Below are 12,700 nucleotides of genomic sequence, written 5' to 3' on the forward strand. Positions count from 1 at the left end.
CGTCAATGCGTGACAACATGAAATTTGTTTCAACCGCATAGAAGGCCGTGCATTTTTTAAATTATAATAGATTGTATACTCTGTACATTGCGGTGCATATCTAGAAAAGAACCTTCTCTTGTGAGTCGGCGTTTGCGTCTCTCTCTTCTTCCAGTCCTTTCTTCTTAGCGCAGTCACTTGGCCATAGCAGTTTGCGTCGATTTCTGAACGGCTTTCCGCAGCTAGCACTGCTTCGTAACAAACAATAACGAAAAAGCATGCTTCAATGTGTGCCTGAATGTCCTTAGCGCTCGTCAACAATAGCATATAGTGGTCAAATATTTTTAAAACGCGTCTTAACTCAGTTCAGCACCGTGGCGATGTGCAATTTCTGCGCAGCAATGCGCGACCACCGAGAATGCGTTGGAGATCATGGCAGCTGCCGATATGTTGCTGCTGAACGACTGCATCGATAGATGTATGCAAATCGTCAAGCTGAATCGTCAAGCTGAATCGTCAAGCTTGAAAACAGCCTAAGCTTGGTCCCTGTCAGCAAGCAGCTCGGCTGGCCAGGTTTCAGAGAATTCATCACGGGATTCGTCCTCGAGCATTTCGACAAGGTGAGCAGCAGAGCGAAAGTGCTTTCACCAACTATCATCTTCCTTACCATTTTTTTTATTAAGGTGAGATATTGTCACGTTGCAGCGAAAGTGCTACCAAGATGTCACGTTGCACTGCCGGTGAAGAATACAGCTGTCACGCATACGAGCACAAACAATGTGACGCGTACATTGCTTTCGTTGTTTGCCAGTGACCATTTTTAACTGGATTTCATCTGGCTTCCAGTTATCCCTCGCTGCAAGATCTGCTTTCTGCATCTGGAATTGTTGTAACGTTGTCACCGATTATATAGCAAAATTATTTTCAAATCAAATTGTGAGCATGACGAAGATACTGTTCTACATTCTGAAATGCAGACGAGCTCCAGTGGTTATGATGGAATATACGATCAGTCAGCTATAAACAGAGGACGCACTTACCCTAAGGAGCACATTTCGACAACGTGAACGAGGGTGTTCACTGCTGTAGTGGTTGCAAGTGTCACTTGTTTTTTTCTGGGGAAGCAACACTCTAAATGAACAGAGTTTTGTCTCTGATTCCATATCGTCCTAATGTGACAATATGGTGAAGCCGATATATCGATTCAGGATACCACTTACAAGAGAGAGTTGTAAAGCTAATACGCAATTCATGTTTCAGTTGCGCTCTGGAAAAGGCCAAAGTAGTCACAGTTCTGCAGCATTCGCTTCTTCCACGCGCGAATGTGCACTAACTGCAGATTTGGCGCGTCAGCACTCAGCTACATGTCCGCGTCGCAGCTCTGCGAGTTGCTCCGATCACCAGAGCTGAATGTTCACGAGGAAAGGACACTACTCTATGCCATTGCGCGCTGGACGAATGCAGTCAGCGACGGTGCTTTCGTTAGTCGGCCTGGGCTTCAACAGGTGCTCGAGTGCTTTCGAGTCGGCCTCTGCAATCAAGCGTAAGTGCCCAAGCGAGAATTTTCGGGAAAAGACGACTGGCAAAATGTTTGAGTGCTTTGAACGGAAGAAAAATAGCGCCGACGGCTAACACTGCATGATGCTACAAATGAAGCACGAGGTAATGCCTCGTCAGAACCATGTCAACAATTATTTTTTTTGCGTGAGGCTACGCTTAGCAGATTTTAACGCAAATAATTTTGAAATGCATGGCGTCTGCTATAAAACACAGTGCGACAAACATGCCCACGCGCTCTAGGAGGTCAATGCTCTACTCTGGTGGGACATGCAGAGCACGAATGCAAGCAATACGTCTTTAAAAAAACAGATTTGAGTAAGTTTGAGAAGCTCTACCCTTGGAGCATTGTCTTTTTTTTTTTAGTTTGACAACTGTCATTCACGAAACGTGCATTGAAGCTTAACTGAGCCTTGTGTGAGGAAAGAGGGCGGGAGGGAGAGGGAGTGCGAATGCGAGTGCGAGTGCGAAAGCCACAGTGTTGTGGATATCCTATGCAACAAGCAGATTTGGGTAATCGGGCGAATGCTATAACCTTAACTGACACCGTAATTGTGCATTACTATTAGAACTGATAGTGCGAGCGAAATCTATTTCAATAACGCACAAGGTGGTTAAGTACCTAAGAACACGAATAGGCGACAACACTCAGTCTATCGATGATCTCACTATGGCCGAAGGATTTTATGTGGAATACTTAGTAAGGAAACTGCCGGACACGTTAGCAAGCGTAAAATCCTAAAGGCACACTCTGCACATTTCGCGTTATGTCGAATTTCAATTTCAATTTCGTGATGAGGCATCGCACTATAGGCACTAGTACACTTTGGGAAAGCTTTACCCTTACAGTTTTTAATTCAATTCTATGCTATACGAATTGCATACACTTGATATTCTTGTACAAATAATAGTTAACTGCGCATTTTTGAAACAATGAATAAAAAGCAATACTTCAGTAGTTACACTCTATGTACAGACAACTCGAAGTGCGCTTCTTATCGCGAAGGGCAAATGAGATATGATCGTTATAAGAATGGCAGGATATTTATTTATTAATGTGTGGTTTTAGGCTTTGGAAGCGGCACTAAAGGATGGGGTTCAAAGTGCGTGTAAATCTAAACCCACTATAGTTATTGCATTTTGTCCCCATAGAAATGTGGTCGCCACAATTTGGAATCGAGTCCGCGAAGTCATACTCAGCATCACACCGCCGTAGTCACTGATCCAAGATAGCGGTTCAAGAATGATTGGAGGCATCTGTATGCAGGGGGTGGGGATAATATACGGAAGCCTTCCAATACGGAAGCCTTCCACGCGATTCCTCATAAAAAAGGCGAAAGCTTGCACTAGGCCGTGCAAAGCTCAAGACACAACGAAGCTGGCCGATTGAAAGCGTCCCTTGGTTGTAGCCAGGGGCGTAGCCAGGGGGGGGGGGGGGGGGGGCTGAGAGGGCTTCAGCCCCGCCCCGAAATTCTTTCGTGCTGGCATGCACCACCGACCATAACAACAACCGGTGCCAGGAATCATTCTGACTTTTGTGTACAATGTCTGTTTCACGCTCGAAAAGACATTTCGGCACGAACATTGCGAACTCGGGCTGCATTTCATGGCAACGCCCTTGCAGCTGGAGTCACATAACGCAAGGGTCTCCATCGGAGCACAAACACTTAAGGGCTTTTCGATATCGAGCGGGCGCGTTGCGGCATCTCGCAGTGGCCGCGGAATCTATGGAGAGCGTGGATTTCAATCCCGAAACTGTATAGGCATAAGGTTCTCAAACTTTTGACGCGAAAGCTGCATTGACATTTCCAAAGGGGTGCTTTAGATTTTCATTTATGGAACTTTATGGGTTTAATGTTATAAACTTCGGCCAACATGCGCGCACTGAGCCCTCGTATCCAAGCCGTTCCAGAAATGGAAGCACGCGCTTGCAATCTTCCACACACACGAAAATACTAAATATGACCGTAACTCTGAGCTGGCAGCTGATCATTTTTTCCAAACATTTTCAGGAGGCGCGTGATGTGATCGATAAGCTGGACCAGGGCACGCAAAGTAAAATAAGAAAAAACAGAAGAATGTTAACGGCCTATCTTGAGGCAGTTTTTTTGTGGGCGCGAAGGTTTGACTCTCTGTGGCCACAGGGACAGTGGCCCTATATTGATCTAAACAAAGCCTGCGTTGAAAATACTGGTATTTTCAGAGCACTTCTTCTGTGCGAGCTGATTGTGGAGATGCATGTGTGAAGAACCATTTGGAAAGTTGCCCCAGTAATGCCGCGTACTTAAGTCTAGATGTATAAAACTAAATTTTAGAAATGCGTGGTGAAATTATCAAAGAAAGCCTAGATGCAAAAGTAAACGCTGGCGCTGCTTCTCCATACTTGCTGACGAAACGACGGATATTGCTCGAATCGAACAGCTTACTGTTTGTGCAAGGTACCTAAACAAGGATGCCAACGACGTCGGAGTGTTTTTATGTTTTAGCACCGGAATAAATTCTCTCTCTCTCATTGCGACTGCAGGTTCTGTGTAAATGTGTACAAACTGTTGCATATTCTAGTCACCCTTCCAGTGACCACTGCCAGTGAAGAGAGAATATTTTTAACATGAGATTACTAAAAAAACTACTTGCGTTCTACAATGTCTGAGGAAAGTATCGTTAGGCTGGCGCTTCTAAACACCCACAGAGCCGCCGGCATAAACGCGTCCGAAGTCATTGACCGCTTCACTAAACTTCCCCGCCGAGTGAGTTTGTGCTTTAGATAGCGAAGCAGCAAAAATCAATGCAAGCAAAAAGCTCTGTTCCTTCAGGCCCATAAACGCGTAATTATTAAAACGTATGACCGTTCGTTAGCTTTTAAAACCGCAGAAAATTTCCCCGTTTATTCTAACAGTTAGCATCATTATCAAAGTTATCATGGAAATAAGAAAATTACGAGGACATCATTAACCATTCATCTTGAAACAGTGCCTGTCTGTTACCTTTGCCTTATTGTCCTTGTTTCTTGTGAGTGCGCTGCAGATTCAAGATGAATAGTTACCAACTCACCCAACTTTCAGTACTTTTACATCTTTAACCAATTTTGACCGACCTTGCTCATAGAAAGCCCGGGCCACGCGGCGTTTCCCAACAAATACACTGGGATACTGGGTAGTTCAACTTGCCGCATCATCCGTGGCTTTAGTTTGGGCTTTTCTTTCCTTTTAGCGTACCTTCTTTCTTTTCCTTTTTTCTTTCCTTTTACTTCTTTTTTGAACCGAAGCAATACCATTCTTTAATTTTGGGTGCAGAATATTTTTTCTGCTCTGCCGGCAGTTAAATTGCACATATTACTACTGATTTCTGTATTATTCCTCTATTCTACCCATATGGTGCTGTCGCGACTGCCGCATGGCCAAAGTACATATCATGATTTCTGCGATCATAGTCCTGTTCTTGCCTGGATCGTCTGCCTCTATGCGTAAAGTTTAGTCTCTGACTGCGCAACATGTTTATTTCACTTGTTTGACGCATTATATAGACGTTGGCTGAAATACGTCGATTTATTGGAGACTTATACGTATATTTAAATATCTTGTTACGACGTTTTGTGCATAGAAGCAGTGAACTTTGATTCCAGCAACACTTTTTGGCCATTTATCAAGGCCTATCTTCGCATTTGTATATTCCATACTATGTTCGCATTTCTAATGTATATTTTGCAGGACTCTTGCTTTATATATGTGCTCACTGTTGCGACTATAATATCGGTATAATTACAATACACGACCGCTAACAGCTGTTCCCGCGCAATCTATTGCAACGAAGGACAGTGACATTGAGGTTTTTCCGTGGCCATTGGATATGTACAAAAATGTAAACAAGGTTCATGAATGACAAAGATTCATCAAAATGTTTGTCCTCAACTTGTTCATTTCATGGCATTTACGTTTTTCACATCAGCTCCATGCACTGCTTTGCTGGTTTCGAACTGATATACTTCTAAAGATTGTGTGATATTTTCTTTACTTATTAAATAGACAAAAAACAAACAAACGCGGAACCATTGATATCAACTATTGCGGCCATAATTTTTGGGACATAAGAATATTTTCTTTTATGAAAAAATAAATATGGCACTTGACAGTGCGTAGCGTTCAATAATTCGTTTGCAGCATCTAATATACAATGGCACTGGCAATGGTAATGCAGTTATTATTCATGTATTTCATCCTTCGACAAATTCTCTAAGGAGGAGGCCGAGCTGCGACGTGAGCCCCCCCCCCCCGAACCAAATTTTGGCGACGCCACCGGTTGTAGCTAGGTTGAACTTGGCTATGTAGAGATTTACACTTGGTTGTGGCTAGGCCTATACTCATGGACATCATCTGTGCTAGTACTGGAAAGGCTGCGGTAGTACTGGAAAGGTGCGCCGCGCGATCACGCCACCGCCGCGCTATCTCCGCTATCGTCGGGAAGGGAGGGAGCTGGCGAGGAGGAGACCGCGTGCCCATGCGCCGCCCTCCTCTTTGCCACGGCTATGGCATGGCAGTTTCGAGCCACACATTACGAAAGGCTTAAACAGCTTCGTTGTTAAAAGGTGAACATCCCTTTAGCGCTGAGCTCATGGCCAGACCCAGTATGTGAAGTACGTAATCTTCGCTCGTTATTTGTCAGGAAATGCTGCTTGAGGAATCGCGCGCTTTGTTACCTGCAGCTACGAGGAATCACGTACATGTGCCTCAGAGTTAGGTTAACAGAAATTCGTATTCGTTCCCAGATGCGATGTCTTTGCCAATAGTTTAAAAGCTTATGGTTTCGTGACCAGCACTGTCGTCTAGCGGTGAATTCAAGGCCCTGGGCTGTTTTAGTTGCTCTGAAATATTAGCCTCTGAAAAGGACAGGACTTGCAAATTCTTTGAGCTTTAGTGTGTCAGGCTTCTTGCGGATGCTTTGTCATGATGTCTGGCAGCAATATTGTTACTTGCGGATTAAATTCAAAACTTTACTGCATCGTTGTTGATGTGCTGGAGAGGCGTTGGCTCTGTCCGTCTGTGCGCCGGTTGGTGCACCGCTTGGTACATTTGTTATTCTGTTGCACTGCTGAGTTCGTTGTATTACCGCGATCCGCAACAATTTCTTTTGAATCGGCTAAATTAGCACATAAAGCGATTTACTACAGCAGCCACAGAAATGTAAGAGAAGGAAAGTCAGCTCAAGTTATTCGCGTAAATGCTGGCACGTCTCAATCAAGGAAGACAAAGGGCATAACCAGATGGCTGATAACGTATGCTTTTCTTCAGTCATATACAAATGGCTGTCTGAAGAAGCAATTTCTAGGCTGCTTCGGATGCCGCCTTGCTGCAGGTGGTGCACCAGATGAAATCGATATCGAATGGTATGGGTAATGCGCGGCAATATGCCTCGTGTTACTGCGGAATTCACGTGAGCCCATCGTTAATAATAAAAGATTTCAGCAATGACTTCAAGATAGAATTTTATTGTTTAACTGTGTGCAAGGCTGACTGTGTTATAATCGTCGCGTCTGGCGCGCAGTGAGCTGGACGCATTCTGCAAAGTGTGTCCAGCACTGGGCCAGAGCCTCGCTTATCGTGAGGCTGTTTCGGAAGCATTCGCCCGTGGTGTGCGCGCCAATTCCGTTCCTGGCAAATTATGCAATACCAGAACCTGCAACACCAGCGGATGAAGCTGCAGTGACCGGAGTTGCGGCCCTACTTGCCACTGACCTAGCAGCTGCTTCTGGAAATGATGCCGACACGAATGCAGAGTAGACATGGAGCAAGAAGATGGCGACGCAGGTTTGACTGGTGAGCTCGCCAGTATTGTCACAGCATAGACGACCCTGTTGTTCCAGCCTTGGGCCATCCGGCTCTGTTTCGGCGGTTATTCAGACATTTTTATTCAATTGTTTAAGAGGATGCTTTAGCTTGAGGGCTCCTGGCTAAACATCGAACCAAAAAAAATATGTTTTTCTCTGCAACGACTGTACAAAATTTCACGTGGGTCCTCAAATAAAAAGAAAAAGTTTAACTCTAGCGATTGCAGCAAGCGAAATTTTTTTCAAGTTTATTCAAAATTGTAAAACTGAAAAAAAAAAACTTAAGTACCAAGCTGCAACCCGGTACATCAGGACGAAAAAAAAAAACGATATGAAACTTCTGTAAACTGCGCGTAGGAGTAAATCTAGAGGGGACAAAGTTGATGAAATATACAGCCCTTGGAATTGAACCGCTAAATTGTGAACAGGACTTTTGTGGAACCGTCGTAAACATTGGAACAATTTTACTAAGCTCTAAATTCACGTACCGATTTTGTCCGATTTATATGCTCTAACCGATGAAGTATTTGACATTGCAATTTATGTTTTTAGTGCAAAGTTTCCCCACTGTGAACTTCTTGCTTCATTCACATTGAAATTTCTCAGTTCTGAGAACGTTTTGTAAAAATTCCAGACTTTAAATAGAAGTTCTGCTAGCTACTGACACCAGAATTTAGCTTTCTCTGTCAAATAAAACAAATTTATTTGATATCGCTTCAACTATTTACTTATAGAAGCTTTCCTGCGTTTTACAACTATTGGAATACCGAAACCAAAGTTGGCCTCCAGAAAAAGCTTCATTATGACCACTGCATCAACACTACGGAGTACTAGTGCTACGATGTGCCGAAAGGGAAGATATTAGGAACTAATTTGTTTCGCGAACGCAATTCTGAATTGTACCTAATGACTGAGAATTGAGCAAATGTGTGGTAAAATACGTGCTCTGCGAGTTATAGGTACATGGATAAATAAATGACAAAAAATCTTTCCTTAGACGTATTTCCATATTGCGCATTGCCGAAATACCTTTTAGAGGTACTTGTTTTTGGCCTGGTTGGTGGTTAATAATTGAAGTGTATTTTTATCGCGAATAACAATGGAACACAAATGCGATGGCATGGGTACCCAGGTCATGGCGTTTCTTTGTCTGTCTTTGTATAATGGGGTCATGGTTACCATTTGGGCCATGGTAACGGATGGGGTAATGGGAGGGAATGGATGTTGTAAACAAATAGTTAGCCTGGTGATGTTACCCACTTTACTTTCTAATCAGAATCTATGCGTCGTTAGCTCGGATAGCACAGCCGATTCCTACTCATGCGATGACTCTTGGTCATACTACGTAGACTAAGATAAGAAACCTACAAAAAACATGTTTGTTCATCTCCCTCTGTATCTTGTATTATTGAAATGAAAAAAAGAGCAATGTTTGTCGATGGATGCTGCCAACGGCGGCTCCTTTTCGCTCATATATGTAAATATATTATGAAATGTTTGCAATAGATAAGACTTAAAGAAAACACAAGAGAGTGTGCAGCGACACAACGAAAGAAGTATTCCGCAACAAGTTCCGGTTGAAACAATATCCACGGATGTGAGACGTAAACACGTATTTTCGAGCACACCCAAATTGTCCGTTATCCTCAAATTGTTGTCCAGTCAATACTCATCCCAGGTGCGGCTATATTCAAACCAGCGTTGAAGGCGTTCACCGCTTTGGGATGCACTGCAGTTGATTACCATGTATACCGGACGCATCTGTAAGTGAACAAGGTTTATTTGAATAAAGCAAGCACAGTTTCCTTTGGAGCCCTGTCTAAGCGGAGTTTGCGTGCAACAGTCGACGGGTTTGTGGTATACGTCCGCGTAGTCATTGCTGCTCGGTGTACGCACTTTGAAGCGTCAGACGATGCAAGACGGTATCGATGCATCCTGGAAAGTGAGGATTTACTTGGCTCTCAATATATGGCTCAATCAATATCAGCGTTGATTCCTGTGGGCTCTTTGTGAACCAGTTCGACAGACACAGTTCACTCTTGAGGCCTCTGAAGATGCGCCTTGTGTCGAACAGGGACATGGCAATAAGATGAGATTTCGTACACCATGAGCCAGATCAGTCAACGCATTCGCTATTTCAATTATTTATTGAATCCGCAGATTCTTGAGAGGGACTGAAACACCCCACGTTTTAAATTAAACCACATATTTCTACCGCAGCATGAGTGAGGTCTTTCAGAGGGGCTTAGGTCCTGCGTGACGGAGTGGCATTATAAATACGAGAGCCGCCAAAGAATGTTATGACAAACCATCTCTGTGGCGTGTTCGATATTTCGATGAAACAGATAGCTAGTAAAATGGTGCGAAGCTCCGATGTTGTGGACGACGACCGACGTGCCAGCAGGGATCAGAATCAGAATGAAATTGTATTATTGTATACGAAGTTATTACAACATGTAATATGCAGGAGGAGGGTCCGGAGTCAGACACTGAATTGGGACATGGTATACACGAAAGGAAAAGAAACTTAGTTACAGCACCTACAGTGATAAATACAACTATAAAAATTCACCAGCCCTTCCCCTGTTGAGAAACTGGGGGTAAGCGAAGCTCGTAGTGTGTGTATGTGACCTCCTTCAGGGTAACGTAAAGTTCAAGACCTGTGACTGTGATGAAACATAAACGTTTATTAAGTGTGGACATCGAGGGAAGGAAACATACAACGCAACGGAAGGAAAAGTTGCAGCGAAGGGAAACAAGCGTAGAAGGAAAGGGAACAAAAAGTACCATGAAAGGGAACGAAAAGTAGTAGGAAAGAGAAGGGAAAGTAGTAGGTCAAGTACACATACGACAACCTTTTCTTACCGCCATTTTCTCGACAGTAAAGGCCTGGTGATTTTCTTTCTTTCTCTCTCTTTCTATCTTTCTCTCTCTGTCTTTCTCTTTCTTTCTATTTCTCTCTTTCTCTTTCTTTCTCTTTCTCTCTTCCTCTCTTTCTTTCTATCTTTATTCCCTTTCTCTCTCTTTCTCTTTTTCTCTCTCTTTCTTTTTTTCTCTATCTTTCTTTCTCTCCTTCTCTCCTCTTTCTTTTTTGTCCCTGGTATGTGCCATTGAGCGTGGGCCCTTTCTGCACTATCGCCAGGATCGGCCCACTTTTCAGCGTGACACCACAACCACCTAAAGTCCCTATATAAGAAAAGTACCGCCATCCTTTGATCAACGCCGCTTCTCTCTCTCCTGTATCTCCGATTGGACGATGATAGCGCGCGCTTTTCACTCCTTTATATTTAGCTTTTTTCCGCCTCAGAGCCATGTTGAAAGTCCTCTGCGCGGCCGCAGTTGTCGCCGGCGGCGGCGGCGCGCGCCCGGCCTGAAAGCTTCAACGTAGACTTTCTGGGTGCGCCACCGTCGACTTGGCTTTCGCAAGCAAAAAGTAAAGAAAAAACCAAGCGCTTTAGGAGAGGAGGCGGCGGAGGAAAGAGTAGATGGCGGTACTTTTCTTATATAGGGACTTTACAACCACCACCACCGCCGGAACTTGTAAGCCTATAAAGCTTCGCTTTAAAACAAATTAGAAGGGAGCAATTATAAAAACAGTGTAGCACGAATTAAAACAATTAAACAACATGGGAAAACGAACAAATTTAACAGAAAATGCACTAGTTAAAACAATTTCTTATGTTAATAATAAGCATGATATAAACTGTAGTAGTTACCAATGAAAATGCGTATGCATACATTATGCGGCATATACAAAAAATGGATATTCATAATGCCACTCTGAGTTGACAAGCGTTTGCGTTGAGCTTTTATTGGTGACCGGGAGTGTTTTGTTTTCTCGCAGGAGCTATGGACTAGAGCACTATTCTTGTCACTGTTATGCATAGTTCGAGCGACGCCTATAAGCTGGCGCTAGAACAGTATTATATGCTCTCTACCTCACATAGTCAAAGGATTTTAAGGCAAAACATTTTCTTGCAAAACTCAGTTAATTACGACGAAGTAAATGTAAACGCCAAGAAGTAAGGATGAGAAACACAGTGCACATGACAGGCGTTGTCATGTACACTGTGTTTCTTGTGCTTCACTTTTTTCGCTAGGTCAATTTTTTTTCTTTAAGTAATAGCCTCTTTGCGACGATCTAATTCTTCAATCGATGGGTGGTCGGTTGGTTTCTGAAGGCCAAAACTGTGACACTTCATGTGGTATACACGTTGAATGACCCGATATAGCCATCTGGAATACCTATAAAAAATCGGCCGGTTAACGGCTTTGCACTCTATAAAATTTCGCAAAGAAAGAACAAAGGATAGCTAAATATCGACACTGAAACCAATGTACTCCTTCAGTGTAATAGTTTCTTCATTAAAACGAAGGCTTTCTTTGTCTTACTCCTCGAAATTTGGTGCGTCGCTCAGACGGTTTTTCGCCAAGTGGGATAGGGAAGTAGTAGAATAGGTAAGCTGTCCGATAGCTAATGGCGCAATGAAAAGTCGGGCGATCCCGGAGTCAGTGGAATCCGCAACCGTGTAGGCCACGTGATGGATTGTCTGCGTATCAGGCAACTCTATTCCTGGATATCTGGTGGGCTTGTCTTTGCTTTGTCGTTTAGGCCGTTTGCATCAATTGCCGCTCAACGACATTTCGGCGGATTTAAACGAAGCTAATGCTATCTTTGACAGTCATTATCCGTAGTTTATGTTTCATGCTGAGAATCGCCCGCCATCCCTCTGCAGATCTTCCCGTCTTGCAAGTCAACTGCCAAGTATGGAGAAAGATTGACCCAGAGTGCTGGCTTCCTCGCCTGCCAAGCAACATGATGTTCCTAGTAGGGGGCTGGAGCAGTGGCCAGACTATGTCTGCAATAGAAGCATTTGACCCCCGTGCCAACCGGTGGGTGCACCACCAGAACGAGTCAATCTTCGAACGAAGGTAATCTCGGTGCGCTTAGAGAATGCTGCCTTGCCAGTGAAATGTCACACTGAACCAGGAATACAAGAATAGTTAATCGCCGGGCGACTAATTGGGGCGCCATTTTGGGTAGACGTGAGAGCTAAAATAGCTCAGGAAGGCAGCTGGAATTGTCTGCAAAGACGCTCCTGATAGACGCGCCTTTTCAGTCAACTATTCTAGCTGCCTTCCCGTACTACGTAAGCGCTCGCCATAGCCATAGCGTTAAGGCTGAGCCAATAAAGGCAGCCGTGCAAATCGCACTCGCAGAAAACAAACGCACTACTTTGCACAGTAAATATGTTTACGTTTGATGCGAAAGCATCAAATGGCCCTTTCACGAAAAATGCGGCGCCCTTGATTGCTGCGCAATATGGGTGCACATTATTTCGG

At 43.9% G+C, this 12,700-nt stretch overlaps 1 long non-coding RNA gene across 1 annotated transcript; it reads left to right on the plus strand.

Moving 5' to 3' along the window:
- Positions 1 to 386: 386 nt before the first annotated feature.
- Positions 387 to 12,283, plus strand: LOC125942869 (uncharacterized). Its single transcript, XR_007465385.1, has 3 exons — positions 387 to 599; positions 7,075 to 7,346; positions 12,094 to 12,283. It is a non-coding gene; the product is annotated as an uncharacterized LOC125942869 (long non-coding RNA).
- Positions 12,284 to 12,700: the final 417 nt, after the last annotated feature.

This window comes from Dermacentor silvarum, chromosome 2, assembly GCF_013339745.2.
Source record: "Dermacentor silvarum isolate Dsil-2018 chromosome 2, BIME_Dsil_1.4, whole genome shotgun sequence".
NCBI lineage: Eukaryota > Metazoa > Arthropoda > Arachnida > Ixodida > Ixodidae > Dermacentor > Dermacentor silvarum.